This window comes from Enhydra lutris, unplaced genomic scaffold, assembly GCF_002288905.1.
Source record: "Enhydra lutris kenyoni isolate GAN:26980312 unplaced genomic scaffold, ASM228890v2 scaffoldscaffold21, whole genome shotgun sequence".
NCBI classification, from domain to species: domain Eukaryota; kingdom Metazoa; phylum Chordata; class Mammalia; order Carnivora; family Mustelidae; genus Enhydra; species Enhydra lutris.
This window is the reverse complement of record NW_019154105.1, coordinates 52895601-52918158: the sequence shown is the minus strand read 5'-3', so window position 1 is coordinate 52918158 and position 22558 is coordinate 52895601. Positions and strand designations below refer to the sequence as shown.

General features: G+C 37.6%; 1 protein-coding gene across 1 annotated transcript in view; it reads right to left on the bottom strand.

Moving 5' to 3' along the window:
• The window catches only part of LOC111149101 (potassium voltage-gated channel interacting protein 4), a 1200286-nt gene that overhangs the window by 329922 nt on the left and 847806 nt on the right, over positions 1-22558 (bottom strand). The gene's annotated exons all lie outside the window — the stretch shown is intronic.

Sequence of the window (22558 nt, the reverse complement as noted above, 5' to 3'; positions counted from 1 at the left end):
TCAATTAAGTAAAATTCATTCACATTAGTTCAATTAAAACATCAATGAAATAAAAAATAATTGCCCTAGTTGCTTTGCAATAACTAGAATATAAACTAATACTCTGAAGGTATACCCAAGGCTTCATTAGTGTGTAAGAAAAATAATCCAGTTTGAGAATTAATGTTTTCTCCATTTTTCTCTCATGGCTAATGACCACCAAGGGAAATTCTAATCCCTCTCCACCCTCCCAATGTATGTGACTTTGTTTCATTGAAATGTATAAGTCACTGAAATAAATAAGATTCTCTCCGTGGGGAGCTAAGAAAAGGCAGATACCACAGGTGTTACTTTGGAAGAGTTTTGTATGTCATCACAGCTGCTTAGTTATGATGCACTGCTGCATATAATGGCCAAGAATATTCAGCACAGATGCTACAACAAAAATTCCCAAGAAACCAGCAAAATGAAATTGGACAAATCCTTATACATAATGTATACACTACAATATTCTACTGCGTGTACTTACAAATCTGAATATGTCACTTGGCTTATCTTTGTACTTTACTAAAATAAAATAAAAAACCCACAGACTCTCTGGAGGGATTTACATTTACCATACACAAAAATGTATGAGGAGACACTGAACACCTTTTATGAGAGGGAGAGAAAATATACTGAACGATAACTACAATGATGCAATTAACCAAATGAGTGGGAATGAATGAATACTCTTGTTCTCTCATCTCCTCGTTTTTTTTTTTTAAGATTTTATTTATTTATTAGAGAGATAGAGAGAGAATACAAGTAGGCAGAGCAGCAGGCAGAGGGAAAGGGAGAATCAGGCTCTCTGCTGAGCAGGGAGACACAATGCAGGGCTCAATCCCAGGACCCTGGGATCACGACCTGAGCCGAAGGCAGCCACTTAACTGACTGAGCCACCCAGGCACCACTCTGATCTCCTCTTGATTTACTGCCAATCTCATGACTTTTCATATCTTAGAGTCCTGCCACCTTCGCTCCCTTTGCACAGGAAAAAAAGTAAGATTGTAAAAATCAATATGTTACTGAATCCTCTGTTTACCTTTTCATATCATTTTATTTCTAAATGGGTCTTAATGCACACTATGCAGGTAATGAACTAACAGATGATGCTCGCACTAGGTTCCTTCAGCTTTTAAATTCTCTGTCACTATGCATTGTCTTCATCAGATACCTGCTCATATTGACACCAAACATACCAATTTCACTGTGGAAGCCAACAAATATCATGATCCAACACCTTAAAGCTAGTTATACAGGAGTTCATTTGAAAATATTTGTTTTGAATGTAGAAAATGGATTGCTTTGTATTCTGCATTTTAGATATTATTTACCTTTATAAATATACATTTGATTTTCTCTTGATGTGCTCTTGTCTCACTTGCCAATAATTTTAATTTAAAAAGAAGACACGATTTCTTATTGCACAAAAGCTCCTTAGAGGTTTACTTTGTGCAGTAAATAAGTAGCTAGGAACCTGATCAGAACATCCTATGAGCCGGAATGACTGAGGGTTTTCAAAGGATGTTGTGCCTGGATATCCTTCCAGTCCTGAGAACACACAGCCAATTCAAAGCAAACAAACAATGGGACAAAGTGAAACACTTTCCAAGAAGGTTTTGTTAATTTAATTCCTTCTGCCATGAAACCACAAATGCCTTAAAATCAAAACAAGACAATCCTACCAATAAAACAAACAGCATGTCTTAAAAACTTACACATAGATTTAACATATAAACTTAGGGCTCAGCAATACCAATCCTAAGTATCTTCCCCAAAGAAATGAAAACATATGTCTGCACCAAGATTTGTCTACAAATGTTCATAACAACTTCATTTATAAGAGCCAAAAGTTGGAAACAATCTAAATGCCTACCCAGGAGAAGAAATGAGCAGAATGTGGCATACCCATATAAGAAAACATTACTCAACAATAAAGAAAGAGCAAAATCTTTATACATGTTACAACACAGATGAAGCCCAGGAACATTATGCTCAGTGAAAGCCAGACACACAAAAAACACACATTGTATGATTCCATTTCTATGAAACATTTAAAAAAAAAGGCAAACATATAGAGGCAGAAAAACAGACTTGTGGTAGCTTAGGGTTGGGGAAGGTGAAGGAACAGATAGCAACTACATGCATATGGGGTTTCTTTCGGAGATGATAGAAAGCCTCCATTGTTAGTTTGTTGTGATAACTAGATAAATATAATACAAGGTATTCAATTGTACACTTAAATGTGAATTTTATGGTATACAAACCATATCTCAGGAAGGCTATTAGAAACATATAGCATAAAAAGCATAAAACCAACATTACTGTGGTTATTGAAAATCTATAATCTTACATGCTCACATAACAAACAGGTGGTCTTCAACATAGAAAATTTGATTAGTATATGCTGATATTTAAATGACTGAAGTTAGTTCCTTTTTAAAGATACTGGTTAAAAAATGATGGAGAGAGACCTAAGGGAAGTAGAAAGATGGGGACACAAAAGAATCATCCAAGGTAAGGAGGTCCAAGTGTATTTAAATCATGATATTGAGCTAGATGGATTGTTTGGCAGATGATGGCCTTTCTAGACCCACATAGATAAGAATTAGAATACCTCTGTAGGAGGAGAGTTGACAAAGAATAATGTAATACAATATAGGCAGTTTGGCGTTTGATTTTAATGTCTCTTAGCATTTGTAAAATATTGGAAACAAGTGTCTACCTGTACACCATGACTTTATGTGCTATGTTATGTTTGCTAAGGCAGAAATTTTAATCAGCTTTGCAGATTGGCACATAGTATATGCTCAATAAATATCCATGGAATAGAGAAAGAGGAAATTATATTACCTATAAACTGCATTATTTAATATCCATGTGATGTTATGATTCAAGGGCATTGGGCATGGGCCATGTACGTGAGAAAATTGGAGGAAAAACAGGTTTGCAGTAGGAGTGAGTGACAATGAGGTCAGTCTTGGATATGCTGAATTCAAGAGGACCTCACCCTGCTGACTTGGAGCTCTTTAGCTAATATCTTAATATAGGGTTCTGGGTTAAAGAAATTAATTTGGAAGCTTTCAGTATCATTTAGTTAATGGCTGTCTATGACTTACAAATCAATAACAAATCAATTTCTTTTAGTGATACAGAAAATATTCCCAAGTAATTAGCTTTATTTTTGGCTCTGATTTTATTTTATTATTTATTTATTTATTTATTTATTTTGGCTCTGATTTTAAATCCGAATAAAAGCCTATTAAAATCTTCAAACGTAATGTATGTTCTTTGAAAACAATAGTAGCTGTAAACAAAGTTGCCTTTGTTGGCTCAGAGAACATTTTCTGTTCTCTCCAATTATCTTCACCAGGCAAAAGTCCCTCTGAGACAGAGACTCACCTTTTCTAGTTTCACTTTGTTACCTTTCTACAATATATTCCTTTGAGATATCCACAGTCTGAAAAATCAATTCACAGAGGAGTTAGTAGGGAAAAAAGAGAAATGGTCTAACTATTTTCCCTTATGAAATGTTTATTGTGTACAATATAAGTCCACTCATTCTTGCTATGTAGCATGTGAATATTACTTTTACTGGTAGAGCTATTAAAATATTATCAAACAGGGATAGATTATATATAGGGAGACAGACTCATGATTTAGAGTCAAGTGAACTTTGCTTTAAATTATGCTTTTCTGGGGTTCCTGGGTGGCTCAGTCACCTGAGCAGCTGATTTCCACTAAAGTCATGATCTCAGGATTTGGGGATCAAGACCTGTGTCAGGCTCTACACTTAGCTGGGAGTCTGCTTGAGGATTCTCTCTTCCTTTCTTTTCCTCTACTCCTCCCTACACTTGCTCTCTCTAAGGTAAATAAATTAAACATAGATAGATAGATAGATAGATAACAATTTTTTTCATTTACTAGCTTTATGATCTTGGGTAAATCATAAAATTTATCTGAGATTCAGTCTTTTCATCCATACAACTGAAAATATTTATGTCCTCAGTAGGGTTTTGGTGAGAATTACATGAGATAATATATAAAAACCCAAGTAAAGTTTGTTGTTGATTTTATCCTTAGTAGGTGGTGTAAAGGATAATTCTGGGGATTTTCTCAAGCATACCATTATTTTCCACATCTAATGGGTTCTTAAATCAGAGGAGACATTATTCAGATGTATTTCCCATGAAATTTCAATGTAGCCAAGTTTTCTGGAACAATTTGGATATGTATTTTTTTTCCTGTTCTTTCCCTCTAACATTTCCCTTTGATCTTAGATACTTTTGGAAGCTCAATGCTTGCCTACTTGAAGCAGCTCTTTTCTGAAGTGAGAACTTAAATTTTGTAAGATGAAAATGCGTAAGAAAAACAGGTGTTATTGTTCATATCTATAGATTGTTACTTAAAATACACAAATTCATCATTTAAGGATGATACCAAACATTTTAAAATCTAATGAATCTACCTGCAGTTCCAGCTCTACTGTTACCTAAGTAATTTGGGGTCCAATATTTAATCTTTTGGCCACTAATCATTTAGTTCCATGTCCGAAATCCTCAGGTTAGAATTTATTCTCCAGGAGTTTATTGGTTGGAGAATTTTAGATTTGGGGCTTACATTTTGATAACCATACCAAAAAAGAAATAAAACCATAATCTGCATCATCAGAATGACCACTTGAGTATGGTCATCTGACTTCCATCTTTATGCTTGCCATGGTAATATTACTTCACTTCAGGGGGGCTAATAAGAGAAAAAACAAGCATATCTAAATGACACATCTTTAACAAGGAAACTTGGACACAATCTCAGCTCATTGTACCACTGAAGGTTTTGCTGGAGTTCGGGAAGAGAAAAATGATAGAAAACTTGAATTAACAATGACCTATGGCAATAAATATGTCAAACTTGTACCTACTCTTGGCAGTCAGTACCATACTCTTCTGTCATATTAATGTCAGTTATTTCAGATTTCTCTGGCCTGATAATTTTGCTTATATTTTATTTATAAATGAGTTTTAGGCATCAGGGTTGTTTAAGATCTGTAAACATAAAGAGTATTATGTTTTATTTTCATACAAATTTAAATAACATTTTAATAAATATAATTTCATAGTCAATATTCTAGAGATCTTTGTCCTTTAAGAGGAAGTTTCTACTTTATTGAAGTTGGAGAAACATTGTACTAAAACATTTCCAAAATCCCTTTCACCTCTAAAAACATGTAATGAAGCAGCAGCTCCCTTTGAGGGGAATGACTTTCTTACCTTTTTCTCAGTGATTCACAGATGACTCTTGGGAACCACATAAGTGTGTTATCCCATGACATTGCCTCATATCTTAATGGTGCCATTGTAGATACCAAAATTGACTTAAAATGTGGTGGAAATACTAGAAAACCACAGAAAAAATGTTTATAAGTTGCTCAGGATTTCATTAAGTATATTTATTAATATAGTTAATGTATATTATTAAATCTATTCTAAAAACTTCCTGACTTAATACATATATCTCATGGCCTCACAGCTCTTAGACTTCCCCCCTTCTGCTTAGTGGGCTCTATTGTTCAAAAGAGCTCAATAGCAACCTCCTCTGGAGACTTCCTACTTTTCTCAGATAAAGTGCAAGGTCAGTTTCCCTTTGCTTCACAAAACTTTACCTCTATAACAGCACCTATCCCAGTGCCTTCCATGTATCCTTTCTATGTTGTCTCCGTCTCTCTTTTATCAGTTCCCTCATGGCAGAGATGGTGTTTTATCTTCCTTCTCACTGTCTGTGATGTTATGTACATTAAAATGTCCAATAAATATTAGCTTACAAAATGAAACACAACCCCCTCTTAAAAAGTTCTTTGCTACTGCTACAAATATAACTTTCCCAAATGAACTGGGTGATACTTAGTCATTTACTCACTCCATGTGGCACCATGAGTACTGACTTTGAAGCCAGTTGTCAGATCTGAAATTTAATTCTGTATCTAGCCCATTTTAGTTGCGTGGCCTGAAGCGAATGCCTTACTGTTTTGAGCCTCATATTGGTCATCTCTAAATTGGGAACAATAATTGCATACCTCACAAGTTTGTTTTGAAAGTTAAAGGTCATCATTAAAATGTTTTAATGTGTTTATACAATGAACATTATAGGACTTGAAATTTTTTTTCCCCATCTCTTCCTTTTTTACTTATTGAAATGTTAGTTCTTTTGCCCCTTTGAGTCTGATGGGCTTTTTGTGTTAAAATTGTTCCTAATCATCAGGTTATAAAACTGCTCTAATTTGCTAATATTTCAGTAACTACTATAGAGAAAGATAATATCTTGATTTATTAATCAGTTTTGGTTTTGATTCCCTGTATTTCATTATCTCTAGATGTTTTCCCGCTTCAGCATCAGCCAGCAAAAGGAGAACATCAGAGAAAGAAAGAAAGAAAGAAAGAAAGAAAGAAAGAAAGAAAGAAAGAAAGAAAGAAAAGAAAGAAAGAGAACATCAGAAAAAGGAGAACATCAGAGAAAGAACAAAAGAATCGATCCTTCACTTTGAGTTTCAAATAGCATAGGTTCTGACATAAGACAAAAGATCAAACGGAATACATGATTAGAGAAATGTTTACTTGCATTTTTCACTCAACCTCAGACAAAGTCAAGATTGTCCAGCATTGAATTCATAGGTAGGGGAGTAAGGGAAACAACATAAATCCCAGACAGCTTTAGGGCATGAGGTTTAGGAGGGTTAAGTCGGCCATCTCCACATATAACCCAGGCAGTTGGCAATCTTCTGGGGTCTACATCTGGCACAGGTGGGAACAAAAAAGTCTCCTGCCAAAGTTGTATGTGTACTGACTGAATCAGTCTTTCAGATTCTATGGCACCAGAGGAATTAGATGATGCCCCAAAGGGGCTGAGTCTAGGTTTATTTTAGCCCACCACTGGTTCAGGAGTGTGGAATGTTTCCTGTTACCCTCCTGTGGTGGGGTAGGGTGGGGTGGAGTGGCTCAGAGAACCCCAGGCCTGAAGAAGATTTGTAGAAGGAGTGAGGCAGGACACAGTGGGGTCAGTGTAGATAGGTAATATTCCATCTTATATGTTCCACATCCTCATCCCATACCCACGAGCTTCTACCAGGTCCTCATATTAATAAGCTTTGTGTAAAAGGGAAACAGTTGGGGAGAGCATGCTAATTCACATTTCTGATACACAGTGGAAGGATTAAAATAGAAATGAGGTTTCTTATACAAAATAAAGATGAACGACAACAAATCTCCTTCCTCTCTCCATCTATTTTCCATGCATCTATCGATCTATCTGAAATTCTAGTGGACTGAAACTCAAGAAGAAATTAAGATTATAGTAGAGCTTTGAAGATACTAGATATCTTCAAGGATGGGAGTGGAAAGGGTAAAATGAACTTGGAGAAAAAAGGGCTATTAGTTGGGGTTCAAAGACCAAAATCCTTTAGGATCCATCCTGGTCTGACTACCCTTAAATTTCTATGTTAGACCTTGGGGTTTTAATCCTGGTACTGTTGTGTAGTCTTCATGCTGGAGTTCTAATGCAGAAGCAAGGCTGGGTGCATCGGTCTACTGGTCTCCACTCTGCATGTGGATGGAGTTGGAGGGGATAAACAATGGGCCAGGAATGGCAGGTTTTCCAATATCTTTGTAGTAAGGACAAGAAATTGTGCCACTTTAGAGACAGTAATATATAAGGATAGACAGCTTGTCACAGAAGAATAAAGGGAGAGGAGAGAAGGTTTCATGCATTATCAAGACATCTCCAGGTAATGTGTCAATATTGTGATTACTGACACCAACGTTCTGCCGGTAAATGATTCCTGAGTTACGGAGGTTTGACCCAGAACCACCTTGCTCTGGGACAGATGGGTTATGTCACTGAACTTCACAAAGCCTATCTATTGCTCCATCATCTAGAGAAACTGAGTCAGCCGACCAGCCTCCTAAATAAAATCTGTAGTTTATTTGCCTAAAATTGATTAGAAATACAGAAAAAGAAAGCTTGTTTCCTTACTCATGTAGCCCACAGAGATTGGTATCTTCTCTCCTTTTTCTCTAACAGCCGTGGAAGAAAAAGAATCTAATACCAAAATAGCCAATCTGCTATCATTTTTGAGATCTGATTGCGCTTGCCTTCAAATTTTCTTCAAATTGTAAACTCTCAGGGAGAATGTCTTCTATACTTCATGCTACTCTGTACATGCTATCAATTCTTAAAACATAGAAACAAGATTTTTGACATGTTTGACAGTATCTATTCCCCTGAGTCCAAATTCCAGGGAAATATCCAGGGAGCTGCAAATGGAAGGGGGAGGGGAAAGAGCCTTGCTGACCACACAGGGAGATGAGGTGCTCTGCAGTGGCAAGAGCACGATCTAGTTCTAGGAGGGGCTCCCAGGAAACAGGCTCTTTCAGCAAAAGCAACAAAGAAAACCTCATCAAGTTGAATTTCACAAGTTGAATTTCACAAGGGCTACAATTCGGCTGAGGCAAACATCGGGGTGTATCATTGCCTTGTCTACTTCAACTGACAAAATGATTCTTCTCCTCTTATTTATGGTTTGACTTTTCTCTTTTGCTTTAGAAGGCTGAACAAAATGTAAGGGAGTGACTATATCTCCTTGAGAGGAAAGGGAAAGATGTAGTCAGTGTAGAGGATAGAAGAATCACTTCAGTTGACTTCCCCAGGACCTAATCTCAGCTAAGGAATTCTAAAATCACAATTTGCTCTATTGGTCAGGGAGAGATTGTGTAACATGTCTTCTTTCAACACTGAAAACAATTACACAGCTCCAGCCCATTGTGGATATGTGGAACGATTCTGGGATTGTGTTCGATCATGTATAAGAGATGAGTATTTTCACTAATGTTCAATGCTTGAGAAGGTAACATCAGTATCAGTGCTTTGTTTTGTTTTGTTTTCAAAGTAAAGAAAGAACAAAAACAGAAAAAACAAAAACAGGTGACATTGTAAATCTTCTAACTGGCTTTCCAGCTTTACAACTCATCAAATCAACATTCCAATAAAAATTACTCTTCTATTATTATTCCTCTATTCTAAAACCTTAGATGGTTTCAGGATTCTAACCCTCAGGAGGTTTCTTTCCTTTTCTTTCCTTTTTTCTTTTCTTTCTTTCTTTCTTTTCTTTTTTTTTTAATTGGTTTTGACACTGGAGACCTTTTCTATCAGAACCTCTTAAGCTAGGCCAAAATGCCTTGCCTTGTTCTTGCCTCTACTTTGATTTTCCTAATGGTGTTCACTCTATCCTACCATCATCCATTTATCCAGTTCAAACCAGAAATAAGAGCAAGCTTAACTGTACAATAATCTCTTGATCTCTTATCACAGTCACTAAGTTGGTCAATAATTTTCAGGTTCCTAGGCTCTATCCCAGTCGTACTGAATTAAAATCTAAAGCCTGGCCTGCAAATTTGCATTTTTATCAAACTCTGTATTATTTCCTAGATACGCTAAAAATCTAAGAACCTCTACAAGTAATCTCATGAAAGAATATCTCTCCTGCTGCTTGTCATCTGCCTGTCTACTGGGTGTTTGATGATTATTTGTGTAAAATGAAATAAAATCATTTACGAAGTCATTTAAACACACACACACACACACACACACACACATGCACACACGCGCACACACACATTGTCTGAACCATACCAAATAATAGGGGATATTTGACTTAATCGTAATATTTCATAATTATTTCCCTCTTCCATCAAAAAATCAAAATGAGTCCATTTTGCCCCAAGTCTAGAATTCAGAAGTTTTTCCCCTTTCCTTTGGCTGGTCACATTGATGAAGCAAAAGTGGAAAAACCAGAGAGTTTGACATAGTCCATACCCATCTGTAGCCTGCTTCCTTTCCCTGATTCAATCTAATCAGATCCCTTTCCATAATCTGTGAAACTATCCTCATAGTTGCAGAATATGAGAAAGTAATTATACAGAGGTGCTTTTGTCGGACATGAAAGCTACTCCTTTCCCTCTTCCAGCATGGATTCTACTATTCTCCAAGTCAAAGCAATTATCCAAATGACTCATTTTAAATAAATAAGTACAACTCATCAGTGTTTTCTAGGATACAAACAAAAGTACAAATCAGCACCAAGATTAATCTGCTAATTGTTTAAATTCTTCATTTCCCCTTCATGTGTTGTATACACAGTGTGAGCAAATCTTTTTTTTTTAATTTAAATTCAATTAGCCAGCATATAGTACATCATTAGTTTCAGATGTAGTGTTCAACAATCCATCAGTTGTGTATAACACCCAGTGCTCATTACATCACATGCCCCTCTTAATGCCCATCACCCAATTACCACATCCCCCCACCCACCCTCCAACAGCCCTCAATTTGTTTCCTATAGTTAAGCTGAGTGTGTGTAAACCTATGATAGATTATTTTGTGCCCTAAAGAAAATAAAGTGACTTAAAAATGTATACGTTGTTTTTACTGGTAATATCTAATGACATGCTTCATTATTGTCTTAAATTAAATTTATTTTAAAAACAAAACAAAAATCTTCACTGTCTTTCCATTTGGGTGATGGTTAGCACTGAAATATTAACCATGTGAGACTCTAACTTTGAAATCATGACAGAAGCTATCATACATTGTGTGTTTACTATGTCCCTTGATGTCAATACTAAATATTTATTCTTCATTACTTTATTAAAAACATATAGCAATACTATGAAACATAGAATTATTAGTTAATACTACCACTTACAGATGAAGAAACTCAACTTGGAGAGGTTAGAGAACTTGCCCAAAGTAACACAGCTAGTAAGTTGCTAACATGAATTGAACACAGATCTCTTTGACTATAAATTCAGAGTTATTAAATCTTTGGCAGCACAATAAAGTGATTCCTGCATTCAGGGATCATCAATGACTTCATGTCCTATACCAGGGTAACAGAAAATCTTAAGATTTCCAGTGACCTGGCTGCTTAGTAACGCCTGCTTTGTTTTCATCTGCCCTCCACATGGGTTCCCAGTCCCCAGGCCATTTTCCTTAAAGTCCCTGCCAAGGCTCCATGTGCTTTTCATCACCTTCCTTCATACCTTCCCCCACAGGGTGTTTCCTATCTCTCCTTCCATAGCACTACTGTTATTCTGTCTGTATATTACCTTCCAGATCACGTCTCTAACCACACATAGTTTAATACAGTGGCAATCAGAACAAGTCCCCATACTTAAAGCTCCTATTGGTAATAGTTGGTTTCATATAGATTACATTCTTCTTTTATCTAAGATAAAAGAAATCAGGATCCATGGATTTCTAATTCATCTTTTTACCCCCAAAACAGAATATTAAACTTAAAGAAGACTAAATAAAATATTATTGTGTAAGCAAATAAATGGTAACTACTTTTAAAGTATTATATGAATTTTCTAGAAATTTCATATTGGCTTAAATCACTTTGAAATGGTAGAAAATGGTATAAACACATCTTTCCAATATTTATTAAAATTTTTGACAGTTCAGCTTCAGTAGGAGTTTAATTATAAAACTAAACTAAGCAAAGATGAAAAAAATCTAATCCAATGCAATTCTGCACTATGCTGAAAGATCAATAATAATAAATTGGATTTTTAGCCCTTGGGAATAAATGGGTACCAAAAAGAAAAGCAGACCTCTGTAAAGATGTTCTGGGTTGCCACCAGTGAGTAAACAATTTTTTTTTTTTAACAATCAATGTCATATTTCATTGAAATACAATAAGATGTATTGTATTTAGAATTAGATTTAGAATTAGAACCTCAGCAAGATAAACAAATGCTTGATGCATAAGAACAACTCCAACAGATAATAAGCTTTTTAAGGGCACACACCTGACCAGTTTATGAAGGAGGACCAACACCATTGCCAACGCCATAAAGTCATTTAGAATGACTAACAATAAATCATGAGAATTTCCCAAGTTTCTAGCAGGTCAGGCTTAGGCAAGCAGTGGAAGAGACCAGGTTGGGAATACTTGATCTTCCTCTTGTTTTATTTTTTTTTTCCCTCCACTTTTTTCCAGATTCATCCTGAAGCTAAGGAAGCTGAAGCTTTAGGACTTCCCGTATACTCATGCCCCATCATATTCTGTACATTTTCATACAGCAAATAAGGGTATTTAAATCCTTTTTCTTAAACAGGGCCTCCAAACTGTTTTCACATCAGGTCCCACAAAACTTGCATTGACCTTTGATCACAAGCAAATGCTCCCTTGGAATCCATGAAACTTTTAAGATTCTACTTAGCAAAGATTTTCTTTGTTCTACATTTTTTTTAAGATTTTATTTATTTGCCAGAGAGAGAGAAAGAGACAGAATGAGCATGAGCAGGAGGAGGGGAAGAGAGAAAAGCAGACTTTCTGCTGAGCAAGGAGCCCGATGTGGGACTTCATCCCAGGACCCTGGGATCATGACCTGAGCCAAAGGCAGCTGCTTAACCAACTGAGCCACCCAGGCATCCCTGTTCTACAATTCTTAGGTACATTCATTCATATATTCTCTCATTCATTTATCTAAGGAACAGAGACACATTCTTGTTGTCTCCTGTCATGTGGGGAGGTGGAATGACAATTAAGAAAAGATGGAAGTAAACAAGATAGTCTCAGGCAGTCAACTTTTAGGTTGTACTGGAATAGCTCTAGTCTTCACAATCCAAGGACCTAGTTCTGGAACTTGATGGACTGAAAAGGGATGCTTTAGGCATGAGGCTATTTAATTTTACCTTTGGCAGGTAGAAATCACTGATCTGATACCTTTAAAATGACTGTAACTTCCTATATCCAGTTCTGTAGCTTCTGTCACTAGCAACTAACATGATGCTTTCCTCAAGATACCTTTCCCAAATTTTATGGCTTCTGCATTCACCCATCATCCATTTAACCAAATTCATGGTTCTCTCCATTCATCTCTCAATTTTTGCTACTAGTACTTACTTCTTCTTATCTCTGGCTTGCCATTCCTAAGAAAGTCCTGTGATTGTCTCTGTCATAAGTCAAAGCTTTCAGAATAGACCACCTAGTGGACCACTTCTCAGTCATAAATTGGCTGCCCACAGATATCATGACCAAATGGATGGCTAGGCATGATGATATATGGATAGAACAAGACTATTGGGTAGAAACTGCTGTTGACAATTAACAATTACCTTAGCAGGGACCATGGGCAGAGTGTTTTCCCTCAGAAATGAACTAGGTGTGTCAGTCTTTAAGCTACCCAACATGTGATTTGGCCCTATTTCCCAGACAGCTATGTACATCATGAGCTTAACCAATTTTTCTTTTCTCCTTGGGATTTTCCAAAAGTGTATTAAAACCCAACATTTAAATATATCTTCCTGTGTTCCCCATTCACATCCACTGCACCAATAAAAGCAATAAAATGGTAAACTAGAAAAAAACAACAAAAGAACCTGAACAGTTCTTTTTTGTTTAAAATAAGGTTTTCAACTCAGTTATTAATGAATAATGTTTTCCTCTTCCTAGATCAAATTATTAGAAGAAAACACTGGAGACCTAACTAAACTATTCCTACTTCAATGGTGCCTTCTATCAATCCACTTTTACTTGTTTTCTCTTTTTCTCATAACACAGTGATATTTGTCCTGATGGCTACACAAAATACAATTCTGCCCAGTATTAAAATTATTTAAGTATTTCCTTATATTTTGTTATTTCTGTATTTCCATTGGATTTCATTATAGAAATAATAGCATTACAATATGCATTAAAATAATAACAGAATATATAAGTTACCATGTGTCAGGATCTATCCTAGGATTTTCATGTATTATTTTCCACTGTCTTCTCTAAAACCCTTTGAGGAAGATGCTACTCCCTTTACCATTTCATAGATGAGGAGACTGAGGCTGAGGGAGCTTAAGCAACTTGCTCACTTAATGGGCAGAATTGCTGGAATTTAAATCAGGAGATCTCATTTTATCTAGATCAGCAACTTTCAACTTTAGCTGAACATTGGCATTGCCTGAGGAATTTTATTTATTTATTTATTTATTTATTTATTTAAGATTTTATTTATTTACTTGACAGAGAGATCACAAGTAGAGAGGCAGGCAGAGAGAGAGAGAGGGAAGCAGGCTCCCCGCCAAGCAGAGAGCCCGATACGGGACTCGATCCCAGGACCCTGAGATCATGACCTGAGCCAAAGGCAGCGGCTTAACCCACTGAGCCACCCAGGCGCCCTGCCTGAAGAATTTTAAATTTAAATATCTTGTGGTCGACCCTCAGTGTTTCTGATTTATTGATCTGAGGCATAGCCTGGAGAGATGAGGACTTTTTCCCCATCTCCCTAGGTGATACTACTAATGCAGCCACACTTGATAATCTCTGTTCTACAAACGAAGTTATTAACCATCGGGTGATGAATTAGTTAATGAACAATTTAATGCATTAATGCATCATCTCTTCACTGTCTACTTTTATAAGAAATACATACTGACAGTTCCCTCAAAATAAAAGTAACAATAACATTTAATTGGCCACTCCGAGAAAATAATGAAACCAATTTTGTCAAAATTGATTTACCCTGACCAGATCACTTGCCAAAGAGTTAATGTTATTTCCCATAGAGAGGCAGTAAGCAGATTCCGTAAATGGCCAGCTCAGGATAGCTTATTTTTTCATGTTGACAGGGACACACTGGGGAAACTACGGAGCACAACAAACTGACTTAAGTTGTTCAAATCGGCTCCTTGGTCCATTTCTTTGTTTTATGTTCTCCAATTCCCTCACCCTATTATTCTAAATGTGTCATCCCTGCATGGTGCTGCCTCTCTGCCTCAGAGAGGGGGATAACTGTGCTTTAGGCAATTAGCACTCAAAGTAGGCAACGGGAGCTTTCTTTCCTACTCTGGAGCCAGATTTTTTCTATTAGTCACAGTCAAACCAAAGCTATTGATAAAAGGACCTAGAGCAAACTATAAATACTTACCAAGCACCAGTCTTTGCTAAATGTTAGTAAGTACCCTGACTTAGAGAAAGACTAATTTCTCTAATGACTTAGAGAAATTCCCAAAGAGCTTAATAACTTCAGAGGAGGGACATGTAGACACATGCCATTGGATGAGTTGTAAAGTTGTCACTTGTTTGTGAACATGTTGTTGTGAATTTGCATTTGTGTCTGTCTGCCTGTCTTTCAGTGTGTCGGATTCAGCTTTATCATGCTAATGTTTGGGACCCATTGCTGTATTCAATTAGTCCTACCTGTTCCTTGTAGAAAAACCCAATGGCCAGACCTTATAGGACAATGGAACTCTGACCCATAGCATTATAGCAACGAATCTAGGCAGACAAGCCACTGCATCCGCAGCAATGAACCTAGAACAGGTAGGACTTAGACAACTGTCAGCTCCCCTAACTTGTCCTGCTCCAACTCAGAACCAACCAAAGAAAACGAAATATGCTTCCGGAACCAGTAACAGAAGATAACTCTACTTCCAGTAAGTCCATCTCCAGCCAAGCCAACAACCTTCAACCAGAGTATACTTGAAGCTTTCTTCTCTTTCACGATAAAACTTGCCCACTCTTTTGGAATCTTTGCCAAGCAGAGGTGATGGTGCTGACTCCTCAGCTATAGCAAGCTTAGAATAAATAATTTCCATTTATTCTCACTGAATAGTCTTCATTTATTTCCACAGAGCAAGGGAAGGGGGGCCTCTTGGAATTCTGAGCCTTTCCTCTCTAAGGCGACTTTCTCACGTTTCCCTGAAACATGTTTCCCTTCCCTCCCCTTGAAGATGCTTCTGGGTGGTGGCAGGCACTAGGACAGAAAGGGTAACTAAAACCTGCATCACACCCAGAAGGATCAACCCAAGGAGGCAGAGACTTGACTTCTTACCAATGTCACAGTGGTGTTTGAGTAAGAAGGCCAAACCTTAGTATCAATCTCAAAAGAAGAATGAAATCGTGAATTTCATCACCCTTACATTTGAAATGAGAACAATCACACCATCAATCGAGTTTTCCTAAAAGTAATGTCTTTGTCTTCTTTAACATCAGATAGAATGAAAGTTCAGGATAGATATCAAGGTCAGTTAGGATGGTTTGGCCGGTTAAATACTTCAGTGGTGTTACCCTGAGTTGACTACTCAGAAGTGTGGAGGAGAGAACAATATGATCTGATACAAGGAGGATCACAGTGCCGGGCTCATGGAGGAGGCAATATTCTGAATGGACCAAGAAAGCCGAAAAGGATTTGGACACATGAACCGTTAGTCTTCCTCTCAGGCCCAGAGCCTCTGGTACAGCTATCTTACTGAGATAAGCACATAAGGTGAAGATAATATGGAAGTCAGCACAGTGACCATACCCCCACTGCTTTGGTGTTTGAACCAGTGCAGTGGGTGGGAGGATGTTGTGGAACACCCCCAGACATTTCATGCCAACCACAGACATCAGTTCACTTGTAGCTGCTGCTTCTGCTTCTTTTTCTTCTTCTTCTTTTTTTTTTTTTAAAGATTTTATTTATTTATTTGACAGAGAATGACACAATGAGAGAGGGAACACAAGCAGGAGGAGTGGAAGAGGGAGAAGCAGGCTTCCTGGCGAGCAGAGCGGAGAGTCAGATGCGGGGCTCAATCCCAGGACCCTGGGATTATGACCTGAGCCTAAGGCAGAGGCGTAACAACTGAGCCAGCCAGGCGCCCTCACTTGCAGCTTCTAACATGTGATGCAGGCATTCTTCTGGATTTCTACGATTATTAAATACGTATACGTGGCTGAAAAAGGCATAACCAAACACTGGGAAGAACTGTTTCTTATTAAGGCTAAATATTTAATTAAAACAACAACAACAACAACAGCAATGAAAAGTCTTTTCTTACTAACTAACCTACATTTCTAACAATAATTGGGTCCTTTCCTAAATTCATTGTCCCTCTTTATTTCCCAAACTGATATTTGTAAAAATTTTTTTCTCCTTTCCAGAAGAATGCAACAGAATTAGCACAAAGTAATTAGCAGGTTTAGTTAGAATTTAGAAACTGAGGGGCAAATAAAATTAAACTTCAGGTAAATTAATTAGTAAAAGGTGCTAGAGTTGTGTGTGCTCGTTAATTAAGTGTTATTCAATGTGTCAGCAGTGACAATCCAATGCTTTGTGTGTTTTAGAAACACGGAAGAGAAAAGGCTCACACCCCAGGGAGCAGAGCAGGATGGTGTTGAGTGGGGTGTGCTTCTTGGGAGGGAATGATTCAGAAACCATCTCTGGGATCACTCCAGGATCCTCAGTCCCTCTGCTCTGAGTGAGGCACCAAGATGGCCATGGGCATGGTTGGTTGTTCTATGTCTAGACTCTATAAATCTGTGCTCTGAAGCCTTAGATTTTAATTATAACGACTGTCTTAGTCTGTTCTGACTACCAGAACAAAATACCACAGGTAGCGTGGCTGGTAAACCACAGAAATTTATTTCTCACTGTTCTGGAGGCTTGAAGTCTAAGTTCAGGGTGCCAGCCTGGCTAGGTTCTGGGGAAGCATCCTCCAGATTACAGACAGCTGGTTTCTCACCATACCCTCACATGGTGGAAGAGGTTGGGGAGCTCTCTGGGTTTCCTTCATAAAGGCACTCAACCTATTTATGAGGGCTCTACCCACCTCACCTAATCACATCCCAAGGACCCTACCTCCTCATCAGCTTGGGCATAAGGTTTTCAACACATGAATTTTGAAGGGACAAAACATGCAGATGATCATAGAGGCCAAAGTGTTCATGAAGAAAGTGGAGCCTATTTGTTAGTGTACTATGGCTGGTGTAGCAAGTACCACACATTTAGGTGGTGAAGCAATAGAGACTTATTTCTCACAGTTCTAGTGGCTAGAAATTTTGGCTCAAGGTGTCAGCAGGGTGGTGTCTTCTCAGGCTTCTCTCCCTGGTTTCCAGATGGCGTCTGCTCCCTGTATCCTCACATGGTCTTCCCTTGGTGTGTGTCCTAATTTCACTGATGAGGACACCAGTTATGTCAGATTACCACCCACCCCATTGACCTCATGTAACCTTAATGACCTCTCTAAAGTCTCTATATCCAAATACAGTTACATTCCAAGGTTTTGGGGGTTAGGATTTCAGCATACGGATATTGGGGCACAAAATTCAGTCTGTTCAGCCTGCTGGAGAATTTTGTACATAATGAAACTGTTTCTTTAAAACTAACAACTAACCTCATGAATACTTTTTTTAAAAAGTTATTTATTTATTTATTTATTTATTTAAGAGAGAGCACAGGTGGGGGAAGGGGCAGAGGGAGAAACAGGCTCTTCACTGAGCAGGGAAGCTGACAGGGTACTGGATCCCAGGACCCTGAGATCATGACCTAAATAAACAGACGCTTAACCCACTGAGCCACCCCAGTCACCCCTGGAAGAACTGAGTTATAACCTATATCCTCAGAAGTTATTTTACCTATTTAAGCCTCTGCTTCCTCCCTCCAAAAATGAGTGGTCTGGATTCAATTTTGCTTTTCTAGCTGTCTTTTCTAGCTGTGACATTCCCAGTTGCTCTGAGTTGGGTCCTTTAATATTTGAATGGAGAAGATTTTTTCTTCTCCTTCTTTTGCTTTCCCCTCCTCTCCATCTTCTCAGGCGAGGTGCTGACTGAGTTAGGATAAAGGAAAGGAAACTTTATGACATTCTGAGATGAAAAAGTTAAGTTAGCAAAGGAAAGCCCATGGCTATTCTATAAATATGTCACTTTCACAGTGGGCTGATTTAGTATTGACAACAGATGATTGGCCCCACAATGGACTAGTAATAAATATTTACTTATTTGTCCTCTCCCTCATCAGCATGATCTCATCCACATGATCTCAATCCCCTTCATCTGCATCCGGCAGAATCCTGATGACTGACATTGGCTACTGAAATCCAAGGCTTAACAGAAGTGCCGAGGCTTTGGAAAGAGAAATAAAGAAGCCAGGTAGTTTAAGGATATCCAAGGTACCCAAAAGAGGGAGGCAAAATAGTGTCCCCAGGAAAGTCTGCCCCACCTGTAGATGGTGGGCTATGAAGTCCTGAATGATGCCCCTAACCCACCCTTTGCTCCAGAGAACCCCCCTACCCATACTTTCTGCCAGATGAATAAAGCAACAGTTCTCAGACTTGAATGTGCATCAGAATCTCCAGAAGGACTTGTTAAAACAGATTTATAGGTCTGCTCCTGTAGTTTTTAATTCAGCTGGTCTGGGGTAGAGCCCTGAGACTTTGCATTTTCAACAAGTTTTCAAGTGATCTTGTTCCCTGGGTGGCTGGACCTCAGATCACATTTTAAAAACCACTAGAATACTGTAAATTCGTGAAAGTGATTTGAGCTAAAAGAAAAGAATGTGGGTTTTTTGTTGTTGTTTGTTTGTTTTTTTTGATTCTAGTCTCTGAAACCAGGCTACAAAACAACTATAGTCTCCTAAGGTCAGGAACAAGAGAGCGACATCCATTCTTAGCACTTTTATTCAACATAGTGCTGGAAGTCTCAGGTAGTGAAATCAGACAATAAAAAAGAAATAAAAGGAATCCACACTGGTCAGAAAGAAGTAAAACTTTCACTATTTGCAGATGACATGATACTATAATATACAAAAATCCTTAAACACTCCACCAACAAACTGCTAGAACTGGTCAAAAATTTCAGAAAAATTGCAAGACACAAAATCAATGTAGGGAAATATGTTGCATTTCTATGTTGCATTTCTATGCAGCAATAATGAAGCAGCAGAAAGAGAAATGAAGAAAACAGTCTCATTTACAATTGCACCAAAAATAAATAATAAGATACCTAGCAATAAATCTGACCAAAGAGGTGAAATACCTGTACTCTGAAAACTATAAGTCACTGATGAATGAAACTGAAGCTGGAACAAAGAAGTGGAAAGAGAGTCCACACTCATGGATCAGAAGAACAGATATTGTTAAAATGCCTATACTATCCAAAGCAATCTATACAGTTAGTGCAATCCCTATCTACCAACAACATTTTTCACAGAAGTAGAAAAAACAATCCTAAAATTTGTATGGAACCCCCAAAGACCCCGAATAGTCAAAGATATCTTGAAAAAGAAAAGCAAAGCTAGAGGCAGTACAATTCCAGACTTCAAGCTGTATTTTAAATTTGTCATCAAATAGTATAATATTGATATAAAATAGACACAAAGACCAATAGAACAGAATAGAAAATCCAGAAATAAACTCATGATTATATGGTCAATTACTCTTGGGCAAAGCAGGAAAAAATATCCAATGGGAAAAAAGCAGTCTTTTCAATAAATTGTGTTGGGAAAACTGGACAACAACATGCAAAAGAATGAAATCAGACCACTTTCTTATACCATACAGAAAAATAAATTAAAAATAGATAAAAGACCTAATTGAGAGACCTGAAACCATGATAATCCTAGAAGAGAGAGCAGTTATTTCTCTGACATTGGCCACAGCACCAGTTTTTTTTTTTTTTTTTTTTTTTTTAAATATATTTCCTAAGGCAAGGGAAACAAAAGCAAAAATAAACTTTTGGGACTTCATTAAGATAAAAACCTTCTGCAGAGCAAAGGAAACAGTCAACAAAACAAAGAGACAACCCATGGAATGGGAGAAGATATTTACAAACGACACTACAGACAAAGGGCTGATATCCAAGATCTATAAAGAACTCCTCAAACTCAACACCCAAAAAACAGATAATCACATCAAAAAACGGACAGAAGACATGAACAGACACTCCTCCAAAGAAGACATACAAATGGCTAACAGACACATGAAACAATGCTCATCATCATTAGCCATCAAGGAGATTCAAATCAAAACCACATCGAGATACCAACTTACACCAGTTAGAATGGCCAAAATCAACAAGACAGTAAACAGCAAGTGTTGGAGAGGATGTGGAGAAAGGGTAACCCTCTTACACTGTTGGTGGGAATGCAGGTTAGTGCAGCCACTTTGGAAAACAGTGTGGAGATTCCTTAAGAAATTAAAAACAGGTGGGCGCCTGGGTGGCTCAGTAGATTAAAGCCTCTGCCTTCTGCTCAGGTCATGATCTTAGGGTCCTGGGATCAGCCCCGCATCAGGCTCTCCACTCAGCGGGGAGCCAGCTTCCCTTCCTCTCTCTCTCTGCCTGCTTCTCTGCCTACTTGTGATCTCTATCAAATAAATAAAATCTTAAAAAAAAAAAAGAAATTAAAAACAGAGCTACCCTATGATGCTGCAATTACACTACTGGGTATTTACCCCAAAGATACAGAAGTAGTGAAAAGAAGGGTCACCTGTACCTCAATGTTTATAGAAGCAATGGCTGCAGTCACCAAACTGTGGAAAGAACCAAGATGCCCTTCAGCGGACGAATGGATAAAGAAGATATGGTCCATATATACAATGGAGTATTATGCCTCCATCAGAAAGGATGAATACCCAACTTTTGTATCAACATGGATGGGACTGGAGGAGATTATGCTGAGTGAAATAAGTCAAGCAGAGAGAGAGTCAATTATCATATGGCTTCACTTACTTGTGGAGCATAAGGAATATATATTCCTTATAAGGAATAAGGAGGACATTGGAAGATGAGTTGGGGGAAAAAGAGAAGTGAATTGGGGGAAATCAGATAGGGAGACAAACCATGAGAGACTGTGGACTCTGAGAAACAAACTGTGGGTTTTGGAAGGAAGGGAGGGGGAGGTTAGGTGAGCCTGGTGGTAGTTATTAAGGAGGTCATATATTGCATGCAGCACAGGGTGAGGTGCATAAACAATGAATTCTGGAACACACACACAAAAAGTTAAATTAAATTAAATTAAAAAATAGAAGCAAAAATAAATTATTGGGACTAGATCAAAATAAAAAGTTTCTGCACAGCAAAGGAAACAACCAACAATTCTATAGACAACGTACAGAATGGGAAAAGATATTTGCAAATGATGTATCTGATAATGGGTTAGTATCTAAAATATATAAAGAACTTATACAATTCACCCCAAAAACAAATAGTCCAATTTAAAAATGGACAGAAGATATGAACAGTGTCTTCTATTCGTACAGATGTCCAAAACAGACATACAGGTGGCCAAAAGAAACACAAAAAGATGCTCATCATCACTTATCATCAGAGAAATGCAAATCAAAACCACAATGAGATATCACCTTACATCTGTCAGAATAGCTAAAATCAACAACACAAGAGACAACAGGTGTTGGTGAGGATGTGGAGAAAAAGGAACCCTCATGCACTGTTGGTGGGAATGTAAACTGGTTCAATCACTGTAGAAAACAGTACGGAAATTCCTCAGAGAGTTAAAAATAGAACTACCTTATGATTCAACAATTACACTACTGGGTATTTAGCCAAAGAGTACAAGAACACTAGTTCAAAGGGATACATGCACCCTTATGTTTACAGCAGCATTATTTACAATAGCCAAGATATGGAAGCAGCCAAGTATTGATCGATTGATGAATGGGTAAAGAAGATGTGAGATATAGATATAGATATAGATATAGATATATAAAATATATT